The following is a 22,829-nucleotide window of genomic DNA, read 5'->3' on the forward strand; positions in this document are numbered from 1 at the left end:
CCTCCACACGGGTGCATGTTGATTGTACACGTGCAAAAACTGCAGGTCTGGGTGTCACTGCGTGTAATTCGAGGAAAGGCCCTTAGCGCGTAAGCGCGTCTGTGACGTAATGTGCATGGGCATTTCCTTCAGCACGGGTTAAAGGTGAGCGGGGCCATTAGTTCGCTGTACATGCCTTTCGTGGAGACCAACGTGTGTGTTGCTACTTTGTGTTGTTTCGCGCGCCATCACAACTTCACAGCGGATCAAGGACGTATCTCTTCTTTTGGCTGGGGTATTGGCTACGCGTGTTTTTCATTATCACGCTAGTCCGACGGTGAGTCGTGCATGCTCTTTTTCCCACTGCGGGGGCCCCTGTGTATCGCGTACCCATTTTCGAGGTCATAGTAGCCTGCGTGTCCCACCAGTACGTGTTTTTTGTGTCCCTGTGTGACACTGCGTACTGCAAGAGGTTAATTCCACACATCTGGGCTACCGGGGGTTGCGTGCACGGTTTTACTGCAGTTTTGGGGTGCCTGAGCGTTGCATGACCCGTCACTTTATTACCGGGGTACACCTCCCATTTCCACTACTACATCTGTGTTGGCACTACTACATCTGTGCCATGGCTGGGAGGCCACGAAAGGTCAGGGGTGCCTCAGCTGGGCATACTCCACATGTCAGGCGTGGTCGGGGACGTGGCCGGGGTGACCAGTGAGTAGGGGGACTACAGGGTGTCCAGGGTGGCTGCAGAGGGGGAAGAGGCAGGGGTGCGCCAGTTCGGCACGGTGTTGTGCCACTTGTTGGTGCAGTCATGCCACCATCCCTGCGGCTGTGGGAGATGCAGTTCTTGCATCTGGCACTGGCACCCATGTGAACCGACAGTCCGTTTCATCGACTGCCACGGGCCCAAGGGTAGTGGTAGCAGCAGGTGCAGCTGTGGACACCACCACCAAGGCTCAGGGTCTGCCAGCGCAGGCTGCGTTGGCACGTGAGAGTCCCTGGAAAATTTCCAGGAGGTCAGGAGGCACACCGTAGCTGCACGCAGGGCTGCCCTCACAGAGGCACGTGTCCCTCGGGCAGTAATGTCATCTGCTGCCTCGACCAGCCGGTTGTTGGCAAGTGCATGGGCAGGTGCAGCCAACACCACCCCGGTTGTGAGTCTACCATCCAGGACAGTCCCGATCAATGACCCTGGCACAACGGATGTTACTGCGCAGGGTCCATTCCAGGGCACCCAGCAGCCACTGACACAAGTCAGGGCTTCCGTCCTTGTTCCACCTGCCACTCCCTCAGTTCAATCCACCAGCGCCACTGCCCATACTGATCAGGGCGGCATTTGCCAGCCAGGGTCCAGACCACTGACCAAGAGGAGGAAGGTTGCTGCTGCAGTAGAGGCTGGGACCCCAGACACAGCTCTGGCCTCTGGCATGTCGAGGAAGAAGCCTTTCTGAGTGGAGGAACTGGACTTCCTTGTGGACTACGTGCCGGACCACAACCGTGATATGCTATTGGGGGTGAATTGTCAAACTACGGCTGCCCATCGTATGTCCCACAGGAAGCAAGTTGCGGATTGTGTGAGTGCATTCGGCCATGAGGTGCGCACAGCTCAAGAGTGCAAAAAGCATTGGGATGACCTCAAACGCAGTGCTAAGGCGAAACGTGCCTCTAATTACAACATGACTCTGGTGACTGGCAGTGGGCCACCACCTGAGGAGGAAGACCTCACGTCGCACGAGTCAGTCGTTGCAGGGTTCATACCGGCAGGAATGCTCGAAGGAGTGGAAGAGATGCTGGACTTTGATGCCCTGTCCAGTGAGTGTTGTCGCGTTTTTGTCGAGGCCATGTGTAGTTTGCTTGTGTGATGTGTTGTGCTTGACTGCCACTACATGTCATGTGTACATGGTTCTCATGTGCAAGTCATGCAATGCCTCACTGATGCGTGCCTGCTGTGCAGGATGCTGGATATGTAGAGCAGACAGGGACTGTCCTCATCACCACACTTGCACCCTACTCACAAGCTAGTCACCCGGCTGCCCCTCCGGTCCGTATTCCAGCTCACTGGCCCTTCTGCATGTGGCCTGGGGTGTTTTTCCTCTCAGCACTGGGACTATGGGCCTCATTACATGGATGGCGGTAAGGATTTACCGGTACCGGTAAAATACCGGTACTGGTAAATCCTTACCTCCTTACTACGAGGTCCCTTTGCGGGTTGGGGGATTTAACGCCTGCTTTTTGCAGGCGTTAAAATCCAACCCGCTAAGGGACCTCAGAGCTAATTACGGCACCGCAAAATTGCAGTGCCGTAATTAGCGCCTTCCCCATTCCCATAGAGCCATATGGGGCAGAAATGGGAATGGGGAAGGGCAATGGTGGAAGGGGGATTTACCGCCCCTCCAACCTTGGAATGGGGCGGTAAATCCCCTTTCCGCCAAGGCGGTGCCGGTATTTTACCGGCATTAGCCATGGCGCTAATACCGCCATGGCTCACCGCCTACCGTGTAATGAGGCCCTATGTCATTGCATGACTAACGTGCATGTGTCTTCGGCCTGCATGCGGATACTCCACATAGACATGCTCCCTTGCCCCTCCACCCCCCCCCCTGCACCCCAATTTCACAATGGCACTGGTGTGCATCATGTTGGCGTACTGCAATGTCCTGTTCAAGGCTCCTGTGCACATGCAAACTTCCACCAGCCAACCTGCCAGACACATACAGTGGGGTACATCCTCTGTCCTTCATGCAGGCTGTCTCACTTGGACTGTGCAGATGGCAGATGCTCCGCAGGGACATGAGTGCCCATTCATGCTCCATGTGCATTCCAATAATGCCCCTATGTGTCCTTGACTGGATGATCATTGTAGTACGTGTCCAGGATGACCTACATTTCATGGCATTTGATCATCCATTCCATGCCCACTCTGGCTCAGTCCTGTATTACACACATGTTTAGGGTGTCGCAGTCTGTGTGGGGTAGAGGCCTCCCCTGTTTCAGGCCCACTGACTCTGTTCAACTGGTGTAGTGGCTTCTGCACACATGGGTGTACTACTGAGGGTTCATCATATGTCCTGCTTACTGTCCCATTATCATCTGCTGTGTTGTCAGTTGACTCAGATGATGCAATTGATGCTAGTCAACACTGTCTGCCAATACACAGGTCTCTGCTCACCCTTTTGCTGCCATGCAATGCCTCCCTGCATTTTCACTTTGGGGGGGTGGGGTTTGCTTGTAGCCATGCAACCCATTGCATGCACATTGCACGTGATGGCTGAACTTGCCCTTGCACTGCCTTCACGTTTATTGATAGACATCATAATGTACTTGTTCATGTAGATCGTGGGTAACGTACACATGTTCTGCACTGCATCAACCCACTTCTGAGCCGTGTTACACCGTTCTACATGCCTACTCACTGATGCAACATCAAAGTGACCTGCCATGTATGGTCAGTTTTTCATCCTTTTTCTGTCATGAATGGGAAGGGCACAGGTGCATCCTGTGATACATGTATTCAGTATTGGAACTCCGTAGTGGTTGTTTAAATGAGTTGATTGGTCAATCTGCGGCCTCTTGCAACTGGCATAGGGCGCTGATTGAATGTAGCCTGCAAATCCGGTTGTAATGACTGTGGAGCTTCCTTCACGTGTGTATGTGTGTACTTCAACATACATCAAGGCAAGCAGCGTTGTAGCTGCTTGCTTTGGTGTATTGGATGCTGCTCATGTTCACAATACAGGTGTATGGGGAAATGTTTTTTTTTAATGCTTTCACATGTACATATGCAAGCAGCTTCAACGTTGTGTAGTGCAACATTGCAAGTACTCACTTATGTGTTTGTGAAAGTATTCATTTACACATGTCTTCTGCAGTTTTTTTGTTGACTGACTAATATGTAGTTGGTTGACATTTATGCTGGTGAGATTTCAGCATTGCGCACGTTATGTGGAACTTGCATGATCCTGAAGGTTCACTGTTGTGCAGTATGTGTATGCCCAGGCCCACTTAGCTAATATGGTGGGTCTTGGCTGTGGATATTTTACAGAAGGAATGATGGAATAGGGCACATTCATAGCCCAATGTGCTCAATCAGGCCCTGAGGGGTGTTGTGGAGGCCTCATGTCCTGCAGCTTGGATGGTACTGGGCGTTATTGTCCCTCATGCCTGGTTGCAGGCTGTTGCATTGCTTGGGACATTCACTATATCTACATGGCCCATGCCACCCGGTACCGACCGAGCTGCAGATGGATGGAGATATATTGATGATGATGCTTAGTGATGCATGTCTACATGCATGTAACCTGTGTCATTGTGTGTTTGGATTCACTTGCAGCAGTGGTACATTTGCAGTTCAGAAATGCTTATGGTGTGTTGCATCTCTTAGTTGCCATCTGTCTTTTCTGCTTGTGACATGTGCCTGACAGAGGTGGTGTCTGATGGAGTTCATATACTACATTTTGTACTTGTGTAAGCTTTGCTATTTAGACACATCCGTTTCTGCTTTTGGGATGTGTTTGCATATCAAGGCCACTGGATGCATGCCAGGTTCTCATTTGTGTGTGACATGTCTGCTTCATGTGTTGGCTGTCTATGTGTGTGTGTGTGTGTTATGTACTTCTGACATGTGTACTAATGTTAATTTTTCTCCACTATTCAGATGATGATGCAATGGAGTCAGAGGATGGTGTTGTCATGCCAGGCACAGGGTTGCTATCACACCAGCAACCCAGCACAAGTGGGGTTCGTGGGGTGGTAGACCACGAGAACCCACTTGTGTTACAGACCATCTTGTCTATGGCTGGCAATGAGTCTAGCCCGGATAATCACTCTGACGACAATGTCGAGTTGGATGTGCATCGGTTCCATTCATCAGGGGTGAGTGATTCTGATGTGGGCGCTCCTCTGTCCGCGACACCTGCACTGAGGGGCCAGACGGTGGTGGGATATCCGCCTGTAGTGGATCGGAACACCGGGTCACCCTCCACTGCAGTTGCTGATTTGCCTGGGGCATCACGTCAATGGAGGAATGTAGTCCTGCAGCCGCGGGTGGTGCCAACCCAACAAGGACGTCGGCTCCTTGGGTCCCGCAGGTGTCATGCCCAGCAACGCGGTGGCGGTGCGCCACTGGGGTATACTGAGTGGGAGCAAGCCATGGATGCCAATTCAGAACACCAAGGGGCAGCAATTGATAACATCGCTGAGAGCATGGAAGGTGTTGCCAATCCGTGCTCCCCCTTGCTAGGCAGGTAGAACTCCAGCAGCGGGCGGCACAGTCCACAGCCCGCTCGCTCAGGCTGGGCATGGCAGCCTCAGACAGGGCACGCCGGGCTGAAATGGTGTCTTTGCGTCAAGCAATTGCTGCTCACACAAAGGCACACATGGAGGCCATGAGGGTTGACTATGAATCCCTCAAATCTACTCTGGCTGTGCTCTTGATGTCCCAGAGGACGCGGTCAGAGAAGAGGTTGGATCAGCTAGAGAATACCATCTCGGCTGAGCTACGTGCTTGCCAGGAGGTGTACCAGTTGTCCAGCCAGGCCATGCAGGAAGAACTCTGTGTTACACGTGTTACCTTGCAAGAGGAAGCATGCGTATCACGCAAGGTTCTACATGCTGACCAACGTGTCATTGCCGCACAGAAACACGCTCACCCGTCCCGCAGACTTGCTGCCGACGAGGGGCAAGCTGCACCTAGGCGTGGTCAGGGACTGTGCCACATCAACCTTTTCAGCCAGAGGGTGATGAGGATGACGAGTTATCTCCCACACAGATCGGGCTGTACAGGCGTTGAGCCCATGGAGGTTTTTATTTTTGTCTCAACATCATCGCATGTGGGTGTTGAGGTGCACCCTGTACCTCCCCCCTCCTGGGTCCCTTCCCCCCTCCCTGGGTCGTATGTGGCCATGTTTTATTTTTATAGTTAGTCTAATTAGTTAATATGGTTTTTCATAGTTAGTTTAAATAGGTAATGTAGGTTTTTTATAGTTAGTTTAATTAGTTAATATAGTTTAAAATTGCTTGTCTATTGTGCATTCATGTGACGGTGTGGTGCTTTGTGGCTTTTGAAAGCATCCACTGTCTGTTCCAGCTGGGCCCTTCAAGCTTGTCTCATGTATGTGTTTGCAGCTTGGGGTCCTGACACACATAGGCCACTCCTGCTTCTCTTATCCAATGGCTCACAAGGATGGTTCGGTGTTACAGTCATTTACACAAGGGCATTTGACTTTCCTAATATCTGTCGCCTGTCTGCTGCTGTACTACTTGTGTTAATAGCACTAGCGGGGATTTAGTGGGTTTTCTCCACGGCATGTCTGCAATCAATTTGGGTGAGTCCATGATTGATATGTCCATTTGTTGATGTTGATTGTGATGTATGTTATTTTCTTGCCTGTATATGTGCTTGATGCACTTCATGCTGTAGACAGTAACCTGCACCCTTTGGCTGTCAAAGTCACACTGATGGTGGGAGGAGTTCGGATGTAGGTCTCCAACATGGGCCAGTGACAACCAGCATGACGACGCACACACAGGGAACTTCCTAAACTTATTAATATCTTTTATGCCCTTTATGCAGGAAAATGAGCCTCCAGACTACCTTTTCCAGCAGACACAGGGCCAAGAACTACTGAAACCTGGCCACGTTGGGTGGTGCACACGTGCGCATGTGTGCGCAAGCAGAAGCACAGGGCTTGTGGTTAGATGTCCAACAGAAACAGACGTGTTTCCAGGAGCTCCAAGCAAGGTGAGCAGCACAAGGGGCCACACTGCAGCCAACCTTCCACCAGGCCACTTGCACATGCTTGCAAAGTAGCGCCAATGCTGGGGGGCTTGGCCAGGCATTGTTGAAGAAGCGCACAGTACAGCTAACATGCATTGATGAAAAAAAGCCAAGTAGCTTTACAAGTTGTCAGGGACATATGCAGGGGCCATCGCACATATCCTCGAGTCCCCCTGCTCCATAGAAGCCGAGTTGTTAGCGCAGTGGCGTTCCTAGCCAGACACTAATACAGCGCACAGGGGCACCCAGCGAGGCACTGACTCGAGTGCAGTGCACATCATTTGCATGTGCAAATTGCCACGTGCACTACCTATTGAGATCTGTGGCTGCCAGAACACGACTTGTACTGAAGTCGCACCTCGCTATACGTGTCTTGCAGCTCACCCAGGGACCTTTCTATCATGTGTGATTCTTGACACATTTGTCTTCGATTTACCGCACGGCCACGTGCGCCTGCCTTACTGCATTGACAGTGTATGAACCATCACGGGGGCAAGCTAACGTATATGTACAAAGCAGCAGACAAGAGTGTTTGTTGAACAGTCACTCAGTTTGAGGCATGAATGGTGTTGTGTGTGTTGAAAACACACACAGATAAGTAACTCACGCTCTCTTTGAAGCATTTAACTGCTCCTTTTACCGGACCTGAGAGTGTACAGGCAGGAGGCCAGCGCTCACCCCAGAGATAAGTCTCTCTTTGGCTTGCATTTGACTCATTTTGGACAATGTGCATGAAGAACATGGTTTCTCTGATTGAGTATGTGTTATTGTCAATAGTTCCATTTTGTATTTTGCCTACTTTCCCTTGCCAATCCAACTCCCCCCTCCTGCCCCTCTTCCCGGTTGTCCTGAATACCAATGCCAGTCCAAACAACAGATCCCTGACCCTCTTTCCCCATCGTGATCTCGGAGGACTGTGTAAGTTTGACCTTGCAGGCGCCCAGACCAAGGAGGGGGTGGTTGGTTCGTGCCACTCCTGCGCCTGGAGACCGGAGCTGTGACACTACCCATCAGTTCTTGCATCCTCATTGTATATTGTGTACTTAAAATAGTACCCATCCTGTTGAACCATTGTTGAACTGTGCTACCTTGGTTGTTCTATCATTCTGCTTGGACATGTGCTTGGACATTTTCTGCTACTTCAGGTCATCTACTGGAGACTCTTCCAGGGTTTTTTGGTGCCTACAGGCTTTTACCCTGGTTTGGGGTTTGGCTCCTTGGAGATCTCTGCAATTTGGTATTTTTACTAGTCAAGGTGGCCTCTGAGAGGGCTACACCCTATTTACATGCAAGGTGGAACATGGAGACCAAGGGGTAGGGTGATCCTGTAGCCAGGTAGACTTGAAGGAAGAAGACTACATACCCCAGACACAGTTGTTCAGAAGGCCATGGTGATGTATAAACGAGGGAGGGCCTTTTGTTGTTGGACAGTTGGCTTGGGCTACAGTGTTTGGGCACTCTCTGACATTGTAATTGTGGGGTACTATGTATATGATGTGTTCTGCTGGTCAATGCCTGTTCCTGTGTTGTGTTTACTTTTCATGTGTCAGGGGATTGGTGTGGTTTGACATGCTGGGGTGTACACATGGGCAATGTTCACATGTGATGTGTACAGGACACTGAGGGTCACTTGATTTCACATGCATATATTGAGTGCATGTCCCCAATGACACACACAGTTGCACAATGTTCCACCACAAGTACAACCACCCTTCCATGCCCACTGGTGCACAAAGATTGCCTTCTCGGGCACGCTGTGTCCCTTTAGCGCATGATCAATTACCATTTGGGGATCCTGTACATGCATCAATAGGTTATTTATTTTGTTTGTCCTTTTCATGTGATGCTCAAGGTGTATCCCCAACACAATGGCTTCTCAATGTGCTGTGTGCTGAGCAATGTGTTGCAGGAGACACACACAGGTTCAGGAGTAGCGATTTTGCCTTGCCCAATGTGCATGTGAACAGGCATTCGGTGTTGTGTTCATGCTACCACTCGTGGAAAGCATTTGTGAATGACTTGGTATGTGTGGGAGGTTGTTGGTCAGTCATTTCATCTGATTCCATGTCAGGCGTCATTATGTCGGGCCACTTTCCATTTATCACATGTCACTTCGTATCTTATTGGTCATGTGTTTGGCTTTTGCTATTGCATGCCATGTCATGGTGTGTCAGACAAGGGTGATGTGGGTTGGGAGGGTTTGGATGACATACCAGGGACTTCCATGGCCTGTTTTGCGGTGGTGTGTGATAGACACGTTGCATGTGTTCCTTTTTGTCACACGAGATTGGTTATGTTTAAGTAGCTAGGGATGCACACAATGTAGCACTTCCATGGCAACATTCTCAGGGTGGTAAGGTTGTGACAGTTGACTGTCTCTTTGATTGTCACCTGGTATGTGCCAGGCCTGTGTGCACTCCGCAGGGGTGGGAGTTTAGGTGAAAAATGTGGCCACAAGCTGGATCCGGGCTGCCTCACCACGTGCCCTTTTCCCTCCCATGGGCAGCACCTGTGCCTGTGGTTGGGGATGTGGGGGCACCGCCATGTCCACCGGTACACCCTGCCGTGTTGCAACATTCTGCAGGACACATGCTGCCACAATGATCCTGCACACTAATGGGGGTGCATATAGTAGCTGGCTGGCAGAGCGGTCAAGGGAGCGGAAGCGTGACTTGAGCACTCCAAATGTGCGCTCCACTATGCCCCTGGTTGCAATATGGGCAGCGCTGTATCTTACCTGGGGTGGTGTGGTGGGGTTCCAGATTGGCGTCATCATGTGGTTGCCCAGAGGGTAGGCACTGTCCCCTGGGGAGGTGATAATGGTTGTGATTAGCTGGGTTTGTGTATTTGTGTGTGACATGCATGCATGTGCACAGGCATTTGTACTCAACTAGGAGCCATGTGTCGCCATGCTTCCCAGCTTTCAGGGCCTGGCTCAGGGCGGACATTCTGTATATGAAACTGTCATGGGTAGAGCCAGGGTAGTTTGCATAAACAGAGATGATAATTCCCTTGGCAATCGCATACAACCTGCACATTGATGGAATGCCAGTGCTTGCGATTTCGATAGATGTGCTTAGTAGCCCTAGGTGGACGTAGGGCCACATGGGTGCAATCTATGGCACCAAGCAATATGGGGAAGTGTGCCACCGTGTAAAAGTCCTAGACCACGGCCTGCCTTTCTGTGGGTGTTCTGGGCATGCATATGTGCCTGCGGACTGAGGAGCGCGCAGTCATGATTGCCAACACCTGGTATAGGGAGCGTGACTGCGTGGCCTGTGAGACTCCCCCACTATGGCAGGTGTCCGCTGAAATGATCCAGTGGTCAAAAAATGCAGGACATTGAGCACCTTCTCCAAGGGGCTCAATGCTTGGGAGCACAGGGTGGGGGATGTAAGGTCATCTTCCCACTCCCTGACCAGGTCTAGGATGATACGAGGTGGAAACCCATACCTGCCATAGACCTGGTCATCAGGCATCCCAAAAAGGCTGGTCCGGGGCAAAAAAATGCGGGGCCTGGCTATTCTCCTCCTCCTGCGGTGTCTCACGATCAGTGCTGCGACAAATGGGGCATTCATTTTAGCTGTATATACGTGTTTGTTGTTTGCGCGCACTTTTATACTGCGCGTGGGGATGCTTCCGCCTGCCTTCGTGTGGCGGACGTGTTGACGCCTGTGCGTGTCTTTTAGAGTGCGTGGGTTTCCCGTATTCAATTCCATGAATCTGTGTTGTTCGCGTGCGTGTGGGCGTTCCGTGTATTTCCCTTCAGTACTTCCCAAGTTATGCCTTTTTTTTCACGCGTTGTTCCCCATTCTGCCCCCTTTTCGGTGTGTGCGCCGACATTGTGCGCTTTCCCTGTGCACGTCACACACAGCGCTCGGGATGTTGCTGTGACGTGTGCGCCGAGGCGCGCCATGCTCGGATTTGGTGCACATCCCGCAGTGAACACGTGCAGGCCGTTCCATGAATCGCATGCGTGCGCGTGCGCTTGCTTTTTCACGCTTGCGCCGGCTTGCGCCAAGATTTTCGGTGCACATTTGTTCCATGAATCGGCCCCTTTAATTTGCACTGAATATGGTTAGGACGATCTTGCAGAGTGGATTTGTGAAAGCAATCCACAGAAAGAAGACATAGTAGACATGGCACGGGGAGAATTGTGTGCCATGAACCCTGTAAGTTTATCGCAATTCTGTCATCACTGATTTTTTAATATTTTAGACTTTATATGTAATAAATGAAACGGTCCACTAGCCACTGTGGAACATGTCTTTTTAGAGAAGAAAAAATACCAGGCACATGGATATCCACATATACACAAACTGTTGTGGATTAAAGATGCTCCTCAATTTGGTAAATAGGGTGATGGCTGTGTGGTGGAGTTTATGCACAAATATGTTACTGATTCCATCCCTGCTGACCATGTTAATATTGATTTATGTAACAAGGTGGAAAGGTTTCAAAAGCACTTGTGTGGAAAGTACTGCCAGAGAAAATATAAAAGTAAAGACAAGCACTACACTCAGCGCAGATTTTTATTTTTTCATTTATTTTTTAATGTGCTATGGTTAATTAAAACCATATACACAATCTGATTACACAGTATTCAAAAAATGATCTTAATCCATATTACAACTTACAACAATACAATACAAAGCAGTCTAAATACATTTAAAATCATATAAATATAGGACAATTCATAATCATAAAAGTACATCACTTAAAATTATTTTCCATATAAAATATGCAGATCCAGTATATACCAGAGAATCAGCCGCATATATAGCAGCCCAGAATTGGTCAATGACAATCATAGCTAAATTATTCACCAGATCATAGTAACCCCTATAATAAAAGTGCTCAAACTTGGGCACATAGTGAGCAATTGTCTTGCTGTTTCTATATCATGCTCACAATAACAATATTTCCTACATTCATACAGGACAGATCTCCATTCTCCAATTTACTCATTACAAGGAAGTATATTAAAACAAAGGAACATATTAAAATCTATTAAAATTATGATTCCCATATTTCAATAAATAATCATGGCATGTTCCTATGTTTAAACCTTCCATGGTATATAGTGCATATTTTGTTTTAGTAATTAAATAATCCAGTTAATTAATCATGTCCCATTCAATAGCTTTCTTTTTCATTCGAAGGTTAAAACAAGGATACTCATTATCATATTTGGGACATTTAAGTTAATATCTTTTTTTAAAAAATGCACATTTAATTGCAGTGTTTCCATCAAAATATTCTTATATTCTGATCATTGACTATGATTCCTAAAAGAGTATCATGATCAGGTGAACACAATATATTGTTGTATAACTTGGTACAGTGTATTCTCCTCAAAGTAGAGAGTGATACAATACCCAGCTCACACCTAATAGCTTCCATAGGAACCACATTGGGGTGCTTAGGCACAGGCCTCCAAAGCCTTCCTTCAAATCAATCAAGCCATGCAACATATTTTTTTCAAGAATTTCCAGAGCATATAAAACTCCTGGAATAATACTACTTTTATACATTTCAAGAAACCCCTCTATTGATTATCCACCCCTTCTAGCGAGATATCTTTTAATAACATTCCATCTATTGGTCATCTTGCCTGATAAAGTATTTTCATACAACAGAATTGAAGGCAGATTTATGATAGGCATTCCCAAATAAGGATAAATATCCACCATCTCCAAAGGATCCTTGTTGGTCCTCCACAGAAAAGTTTTTTTTTTTTGGTACTCAGTCCCCATCATCTTTACCTTAGTCTTTTTTTATATTAATAACAAGTTCATTCTTTGTAGCGTAATTACACAAAGCATCCAACAACCTCTGTAAACCAATAGGGGTCTTATCAATGATAACGTGTCATCCACGTATGATAGCCATCTAATACCTACTCCACCAATTTTGGGAGGGAAGCTATTAATTCCAGATAAGATGGAGTTCATATCAGCTACATATACATTATATAAGACAGAAGGGATCACACACCCTGTTTTAAACCTTTGTTTGTATTTACAGGAGATGCAAGTGATCCACTCCTATCAATGCAAATAGAGACCATAGTGGCAGAATACATTGCCTGAATAAAGTGTAGCACCGAAGGACAAATACCCCATCCCTGCAATTTATTCAAAAGTCTTTCCTGATTTACACAATTGAAAGCCCCACTATAATCTATAAAACACAAAGATAAACTTCATTCTGAGTGACGGACAGTATCAGATATAAGGTAATTAAGTACAAACATATTATCGAGTGTGCTTTGTCCTGACCTGAATCCAGTTTGCTGGTAAGGAATACAATTGTTCTCCTTTATCCACTTATTAATAATGTTCATATAATTTAGCACAGATTTGGCTTTCCTAGGCCTGTTACAAAGTTGGTCAAGCAAATAGACTCTTGTCATCTGTTCAATTCCATGTTACTGGTAAGTCCCTCAGGAATATGTACCATTTAAAAAGAAATACAGAATGACAATTCATTAATGATTACAATCCTGTCATGGCTAAGCTTTGGAATGCAATACTGATGTATAGTATATTGCAGATGATACAACAGCTGTTATGTTACAGAATACATGACAAAAGCTGAAAAGAGCAATGCAAATGAAGTATGGGTGGTCTTAACAGTGGACAAAAGTCTTAGTCAGAAACTTCTAAGCTTTGGTCTGAAGATGCTCTCTCATAGAAAGTGTAAACGCTACGAAGCTGCAGATCGGCTAAATAGTTTGCCTCTGTATGGACATAGCATTGATGCAGTATGATTAAGTCTTGGCACAGCTACTACAAGAAATTGGGTACTAAAGCCTTTGAGTGAAATTCAGCAGTTAGCTAAAAGAATACCTGATACTACGGAGATCTTGAAAATCAACTTGATTGATACTTATTATCCAACTAGGTCATCAGAGTTGGAAGATATTTGTTTGTATGAAGTAGCAGAACACTATTCATATCGAAACATTGAAGCAAACAATGACGGAGAACGGTTTAAAGTACATGGATTTACTGAATGCCTAGTGAGACATGAAAAGCCAACTCTCATCAACCACATTAAACTGCCATGCCAAACTGCAGTGAAATATGAATTATTTTACTTTTGCCTTTTGCAGCTTTTCTTCTCATGGCAGGCAGAGAGTGATGTGCTTGGAAGTTTTCAAACTTTTGAACAAATAATTAATTACATATCCAAAGTTCGAACAGTACTTAGACTTACTGGAAAAATAACTACGTCAAGAAGAACTTTTGGCAGCTGAATTGTCAAAAAGAGATTCCTCAGGGCACTCAAGGTTCTGCAGCAGGAAGTAAACATGCTTTGGGCAAGCCAATTATTCAAACTAATGTTGAGCTCACTATGGAAGAAGTAGAAACTGCAATGCAACATACTAAAGTTGCACATGCTAATTATGATACATTAGTAAGTAAACTTAATATAAAGAAGAAGGAAGTGTATTAGAAAATCCAAGATAGGTTTTTATATGGTTTACAACATGATAAGCATGAATGTTCTTGTGTCCAATACAGACCTCTATTGATGTATGCGAGTGGACAAGGGGGAACAGGAACATCTTTTTTAATTCATTAATTGAGAGCAATGATACAAAATGTAACTGATTGCTCTCTGTCATGTATTGTAAACAGTTTAGCAGAATTAAACATAGGGGGTGTTACTTTACATCAATTGTTGATTCTACCAGTGGAGCATGGTAATAATCTTGAGTATCGAAAAACTTGTATCACATACAGCACAAGAAGTCAGGAAAGTCGTAAGAAAATGAAATACCTTTATTATAGATGAAGTAAGCAGAATGTCTAACTAGGTTTATAGTCATTTTTTCGAATGCAAAAATGTCGAAAGTCATTTTTTCTAAAAAATGTCGAAAAAAAAAGTCACATTTTTTTTTAATACGTTTTTTATTCGAAATGGGGGGGTTTCCCCCCAACCCCCTTCTTAATTTTTTTTTTGTTTTACCAATTTTTTTTTACTCCGGACCCCACAATAAATATATAATTTAAAAAAACGGAATTCGACATTTTTTTCGACATTTTTTTTCCAAAAAAATTGTCATTTGACTTTTTTTTCGAAAAAATGACTGACCACCGTCTAACTAGTGCTACTTTCATTAATATTTGAATGCAAGAGGTCTTGAAGACTGACTATGAGTTTTTTAGTGGTAAAAATGTGCTTGTTTTTGGAGATTAGGTACAATTAACACCTGTGAAAGGTTATCCAGTATTCAAGATGCTGCAATCTAATGACAGTTCAAAACTATAGGTAGCATTGGTAATTTCAACATTTGGAAATGCTTTGTATTCCATGAACTTACCAATAATATGACGCAATCTGCGGGCTAATGGCCCTATACATGGACTTTTTTGCACAATTCAAAGTGACTGCACTGCTGACACAAACCCTGATTCATGGAACTGTGCAAAGTGTTTTCCTGCAGTGCAAAGTCAGTGCAAAGTAATTTTGTACTGCAAAAATGACTTTCTTCTGACTTGGTGTGTGTAAAATTGTAAACCCCCCCCATTTCTGCATGCATTTGTGTGCTGTCTGAGCATTTTTCATTCTAGGTGTGTTCTACAACTGTACACCCCCATATCTGCATTGCATTTGGGTGCTGTCTGGGATTTCTAAATCTAGGGGTTTTCGACAGCTTTACACCCCTCATTTCTGCATTGCATGTGTGTTCAGTCTGGGCATTTTTAAATCTAGGTATGTTCTACAATTGTAAACCTCCCCATTTCTGCATTGCATGTGTGTGCAGTCTGGGCATTTTTAAATCTAGGTGTGTTCTGCAAACTCTCCTCTCAGAACAGGTTATCATGCCATGTTCTTTCTGGAGAGGAGCGCCTGCTACCGTTTTTTAAATATTTGCAAGGAACTTGGGGTTGGTCACCCTGAGTTACCTGGGGGCAACCAGATGTGGACTCCCTGCTCATTGTGCTCAGAGGGACACAGCTTCACCTCACTGATGAGGCCCAACAAGGCTGAAACATGTGTATGGGGTTGCTGTTGGTACTCTTGTTCAGAGAGGAATTGCCATAGCATTTCGGTGCTGGACTGCCCATGTGGGCGGGACAAAGGCTGATATGCAAATGGATATTTCCTATCTGTGAAAGTTACAGTAAGCAAAAAGCGGGTGCAGCAAACTCTCATCTCAGAACAGGTTATCATGCCATGTTCTTTCTGGAGAGGAGCGCCTGCTACCTTTTTTGAAATATTTGCAAGTAACTTGGGGTTGGTCACCCTCAGTTACCTCGGGGCAACCAGACGTGGACTCCCTGCACACTGTGCTCAGAGAGACACAGCTTCACCTCATTGATGAGGCCCAACAAGGCTGAAACATGTGTCTGGGGTTGCTGTTGGTACTCTTGTTCAGAGAGGAATTGCCGAGCATTTCGGTGCTGGACTGCCCATGTGGACGGGACAAAGACTGATATGCAAATGGGTATTTCCTATCTGTGAAAGGTACAGTGAGCAAAAAGCGTGTGCTGCAAACTCTCATCTCAGAACAGGTTATCATGCCATGTTCTTTCTGGAGAGGAGCGTCTGCTATCTTTTTTGAAATATTTGCAAGGAACTTGGGGTTGGTCACCCTGAGTTACCTGGGGGCAACCAGACGTGGACTCGCTGCTCACTGTGCTCAGAGAGACACAGCTTCACCTCAATGATGAGGCCCAACAAGGCTGAAACACATGCATGGGGTTGCTGTTGGTACTTTTGTTCAGAGTGGAATTGCTATAGCATTTTGGTGCTGGACTGCCCATGTGGGGGGGGACAAAGACTGATATGCAAATGGGAATTTCCCATCTGTGAAAGGTACAGTGAGTAAAAAGCGTGTGCTGCAAACTCTCATTTCAGAACAGGTTATCATGCTATGTTCTTTCTGGAGAGGAGCGCCTGCTTCCTTTTTTGAAATATTTGCAAGGAACTTGGGGTTGGCCACCCTGAGTTACCTGGGGGCAACCAGATGTGGACTCCCTGCTCACTGTGCTCAGAGAGACACAGCTTCACCTCACTGATGAGGCCCAACAAGGCTGAAACACATGTATGGGGTTGCTTTTGCTACTCTTGTTCAGAGAGGAATTGCCATAGCATTTTGGTGCTGGACTGCCCATGTGGGCGGGACAAAGACTGATATGCAAATGGTTATTTCCCATCTGTGAAAGGTACAGTGAGCAAAAATCATGTACTGCAAACTCTCATTTCAGAACAGGTGTCTTGCCATGTTCTTTCTGGAAAGGAGCGCCTGCTACCTTTTTTGAAATATTTGCAAGGAACTTGGGGTTGGTCACCCTGAGTTACCTGGGGGCAACCAGGCGCGGACTCCCTGCTCACTGTGCTCAGAGAGACACACCTTCACCTCAATGATGAGGCCCAACAAGGCTGAAACACGTGTATGAGGTTGCTGTTGCTACTCTTGTTCAGAGAGGAATTGCCATAGCATTTAGGTGCCGGACTTCCCATGTGGGCGGGACAAAGACTGATATGCAAATGTATATTTCCCATCTGTGAAAGAAACAGTGAGCAAAAAGCGTGTGCTGCAAACTCTCATCTCAGAACAGGTGTCTTGCCATGTTCTTTCTGGGGAGGAGCGCCTGCTACTTTTTTGAAATATTTGCAAGGAATTTGTGGTTGGTCACCCTGAGTAACCTGGGGTAACTAGACGTGGACTCCCTGCTCACTTTGCTCAGAGAGACACAGCTTCACCTCACTGATGAGGCTCAACAAGGCTGAAACACATGTATGGATTTGATGTTGGTACTCTTGTTCAGAGTGAAATTGCCATAGCATTTCGGTGCAGGACTGCCCATGTGGGGGGGACAAAGACTGATATGCAAATGGAATTTCCCATCTGTGAAAGGTACAGTGAGTAAAAAGCGTGTGCTGCAAGCTCTCATTTCAGAACAGGTTATCATGCCATGTTCTTTCTGGAGAGGAGCGCCTGCTACCTTTTTTGAAATATTTGCAAGTAACTTGGGGTTGGTCACCCTGAGTTACCTGGGGGCAACCAGACGTGGACTCCCTGCTCACTGTGGTCAGAGAGACACAGCTTCACCTCACTGATGAGGCCCAACAAGGCTGAAACACATGTATGGGATTGCTGTTGGTGCTCTTGTTCAGAGAGGAAGTGCCATCGAATTTCGGTGCTGGACTGCACATGTGGGCGGGACAAAGACTGATATGCAAATGTATATTTCCCATCTGTGAAAGAAACAGTGAGCAAAAAGCGTGTGCTGCAAACTCTCATTTCAGAACAGGTTATTATGCCATGTTCTTTCTGGAGAGGAGCGCCTGCTACCTTTTTTGAAATATTTGCAAGGAATGTGTGGTTGGTCACCCTGAGTAACCTGGGGCAACCAGACATGGACTTCCTGCTCACTGTGGTCAGAGAGACACAGCTTCACCTCCACCTCACTGATGAGGCCCAACAAGGCTGAAACACGTGTATGGGGTTGCTGTTGGTACTCTTGTTCACAGAGGTATTGCCATAGCATTTAGTGCTCTACTGCCCATGTGTGCGGAACCAGGACTGATATGCAAATGGATATTTCCCATCTGTGAAAGGTACTGTGAGCAAAAAGCATGTACTGCAAACTCTCATTTCAGAACAAGTGTCTTGCCATGTTCTTTCTGGAGAGGAGCGCCTGCTACCTTTTTTGAAATATTTGCAAGGAACTTGGGTTGGTCACCCTGAGTTACCTGGGGGCAACCAGACGTGGACTCCCTGCTCACTGTGCTCAGAGAGACACACCTTCACCTCAATGATGAGGCCCAACAAGGCTGAAACACGTGTATGAGGTTGCTGTTGCTACTATTGTTCAGAGAGGAATTGCCATAGCATGTAGGTGCTGGACTGCCCTTGTGGGTGGGACAAAGACTGATATGCAAATGTATATTTCCCATCTGTGAAAGAAACAGTGAGCAAAAAGCGTGTGCTGCAAACTCTCATTTCAGAACAGGTGTCTTGCCATGTTCTTTCTGGGGAGGAGCGCCTGCTACTTTTTTGAAATATTTGCAAGGAACTTGGAGTTGGTCACCCTGAGTTACCTGGGGGTAACCAGACGTGGACTCCCTGCTCACTGTGCTCAGAGAGACACAGCTTCACCTCAATGATGAGGCCCAACAAGGCTGAAACACGTGTATGGGGTTTCTGTTGGTACTCTTGTTCAGAGAGGAATTGCCATAGCATTTAGGTGCCGGACTTCCCATGTGGGCGGGACAAAGACTGATATGCAAATGTATATTTCCCATGTGTGAAAGGTACAGTGAGTAAAAAGCGTGTGCTGCAAACTCTCATTTCAGAACAGGTTATCATGTCATGTTCTTTCTGGAGAGGAGCGCCTGCTACCTTTTTTGAATTATTTGCAAGGAATTTGTGGTTGCTCACCATGAGTAACCTGGGGCAACCAGACATGGACTTCCTGCTCACTGTGGTCAGAGAGACACAGCTTCACCTCATTGATGAGGCCCAACAAGGCTGAAACACATGTATGGGGTTGCTGTTGGTACTCTTGTTCAGAGAGGAAGTGCCATCGCATTTCGGTGCTGGTCTGCACATGTGGGCGGGACAAAGACTGATATGCAAATGGCTGTTTCCCATCTGTGAAAGGTACAGTGAGCAAAAAGCGTGTGCTGCAATCTCTCATCTCAGAACAGGTCATCATGCATTGTTCTTTCTGGAGAGGAACGCCTGCTGCCTTTTTTGAAATATTTGCAAGAAACTTGGGGTTGGTCACCCTGAGTTACCTGGGGGCAACCAGATGTGGACTCCCTGCTCACTGTGCTCAGAGAGACACAGCTTCACCTCACTGATGAGCCCCAACAAGGCTGAAACACATGTATGGGGTTGCTTTTGGTACTCTTGTTCAGAGACGAATTGCCATAGCATTTCGATGCCGAACTTCCCATGTGGGCAGGACAAAGACTGATGACTGATATGCAAATGGGTATTTCCCATGTGTGAAAGGTACAGTGAGTAAAAAGCGTGTGCTGCAAACTCTCATTTCAGAACAGGTTATCATGCCATGTTCTTTCTGGAGAGGAGCGCCTGCTACCTTTTTTGAAATATTTGCAAGGAATTTGTGGTTGCTCACCCTGAGTAACCTGGGGCAACCGGACATGGACTTCCTGCTCAATGTGGTCAGAGAGACACAGCTTCACCTCACTGATGAGGCCCAACAAGGCTGAAACACATGTATGGGGTTGCTGTTGGTACTCTTGTTCAGAGAGGAATTGCCATAGCATTTCGGTGCTGGACTTCTCATGTGGGCGGGACCAGGACTGATATGCAAATGGATATTTCCCATCTGTGAAATTTACAGTGAGCAAAAAGCGTGTGCTGCAAACTCTCATTTCAGAACAGGTTATCATGCATGTTCTTTCTGGAGAGGAGCGCCTGCTACCTTTTTTGAAATATTTGCAGGGAACTTCGGGTTGGTCACCCTGAGTTACCTGGGGGCAACCAGAGGTGGACTCCCTGCTCACTGTGCTCAGAGAGAAACAGCTTCACCTCACTGATGAGGCCGAACAAGGCTGAAACACGTGTATGGGGATGTTGGTACTCTTGCTCAGAGAGGAATTGCCATAGCATTTAGGTGCTGGACTGCCCATGTGGGCGGGACAAAGACTGATATGCAAATGGTTATTTCCCATCTGCGAAAGGTACAGTGAGCAAAAAGCATGTGCTGCAAACTCTCATCTCAGAACAGGTCATCATGCATTGTTCTTTCTGGAGAGGAGCGCCTGCTGCCTTTTTTGAAATATTTGCAAGAAACTTGGGGTTGGTCACCCTGAGATACCTGGGGGCAACCAGATGTGGACTCCCTGCTCACTGTGCTCAGAGAGACACAGATGCCACTATGCCACAGATGCTTTTATCTAGATGCCACTATGTCATTCAATAAACAGGTCAACTCACTAGCATCTACCACTGCGTACACCTGCAAATTAATAAGGGCAGGCAGACCATTCCTTTCCAATGACAGTTGCTTGATCCTGGCAAGAGCACTCATACTATCCAGGCTCGATTATTGTAATGCCCTCTATAGTGGCGCTAACAAAGCCATTATCCACAGGCTTCAAATCCTGCAAAATAATGCCTTGAGAGCTGCCCTCGGCATTAATAAGAGAGATCATATCTCTACCACCAGACGCCAACAGAAATGGCTCTCCACAGACAACAAAATCAAATTAAAGTTGGCCTCCCTAACCCATAAAGCCCTCAACAATGCCGCCCCCAGCTACCTGATGTACAAGGTAAAGAGAAAGTCCTCCATCAGACAAACAAGAACTATCAATTCCAACCGCCTGATAATTCCCAGATTCAAACTCTCCACCATTGGTGGGAACAGCTTCCCGGTGAAAGCTGCCATGCTCTGGAATTCGTTGCCACATAACCTAAGAGCTGACCAACCATACTTACACTTTAGAAAACACCTCATCAGTCACCTTAACTCCAACAACCCTTGTTTGTAGCTGCACTTTCTATACCTAGGTATAGATAGTGATACCCTGCTCGTGACCTCGCCCTCGCCTCTAACAGCCCTTACAGCACACATCTGTACACCTTCCTCCTGTATAGATATTGATCTATTTGTATGAAGATTTGCATACACTTCCATACCTCCTATTCCTGTAATCCTGTAAGCCGGAATACTTTTCTCAGGAGTACCCGCCTCTAACAGCCCTGTACATATTTGTATATTTGTTTATTTACCCCTGCATAGATATTGACTTTGTATGTTTGAAGATTTGTACATTTCTTATCCTGTAATTTTGGTTATCTCTATCATTACCTCAATGTGTATATTGCCGCAACATTGTAAGCTTCGAATTATCTTCTGCCTGCGCCCTGGTGCCCCTGGGTAAGGTGCGCCATATAAATAAATAAACAAACAAACAAACCTCACTGATGAGGCGCAACAAGGCAGAAACACATGTATGGGATTGCTTTTGGTACTCTTGTTCAGAGAGGAATTGCCATAGCATTTCGGTGCTGGACTTCCCATGTCAGCGGGACAAAGACTGATATGCAAATGGATATTTCCCATCTGTGAAAGGTACAGTGAGCAAAAATCATGTACTGCAAACTCTCATCTCAGAACAGGTGTCTTGCCATGTTCTTTCTGGAGAGGAGCGCCTGCTACTTTTTTGAAATATTTGCAAGGAACTTGGAGTTGGTCACCCTGAGTTACCTGGGGGTAACCAGACGTGGACTCCCTGCTCACTTTGCTCAGAGAGACACAGCTTCACCTCACTGATGAAGCCCAACAAGGCTGAAACACATGTATGGACTTGCTGTTGGTACTCTTGTTCAGAGAGGAAGTGCCATCGCATTTCGGTGCTGGACTGCACATGTGGGCGGGACAAAGACTGATATGCAAATGGCTGTTTCCCATCTGTGAAAGGTACAGTGAGCAAAAAGATTGTGCTGCAATCTCTCATCTCAGAACAGGTCATCATGCATTGTTCTTTCTGGAGAGGAGCGCCTGCTGCCTTTTTTGAAATATTTGCAAGAAACTTGGGGTTGGTCACCCTGAGTTACCTGGGGGCAACCAGATGTGGACTCCCTGCTCACTGTGCTCAGAGAGACACAGCTTCACCTCACTGATGAGGACCAACAAGGCTGAAACACATGTATGGGGTTGCTTTTGGTACTCTTGTTCAGAGACGAATTGCCATAGCATTTCGGTGCCGAACTTCCCATGTGGGCAGGACAAAGACTGATGACTGATATGCAAATGGGTATTTCCCATGTGTGAAAGGTACAGTGAGTAAAAAGCGTGTGCTGCAAACTCTCATTTCAGAACAGGTTATCATGCCATGTTCTTTCTGGAGAGGAGCGCCTGCTACCTTTTTTGAATTATTTGCAAGGAATTTGTGGTTGCTCACCCTGAGTAACCTGGGGCAACCAGACATGGACTTCCTGCTCACTGTGGTCAGAGAGACACAGCTTCACCTCACTGATGAGGCCCAACAAGGCTGAAACACGTGTATGGGGATGTTGTTGGTACTCTTGCTCAGAGAGGAATTGCCATAGCATTTCGGTGCTGGACTG

This window comes from Ambystoma mexicanum, chromosome 1q (assembly GCF_040938575.1).
Source record: "Ambystoma mexicanum isolate Mex_15411 chromosome 1q, UKY_AmexF1_1, whole genome shotgun sequence".
Taxonomy (NCBI): domain Eukaryota; kingdom Metazoa; phylum Chordata; class Amphibia; order Caudata; family Ambystomatidae; genus Ambystoma; species Ambystoma mexicanum.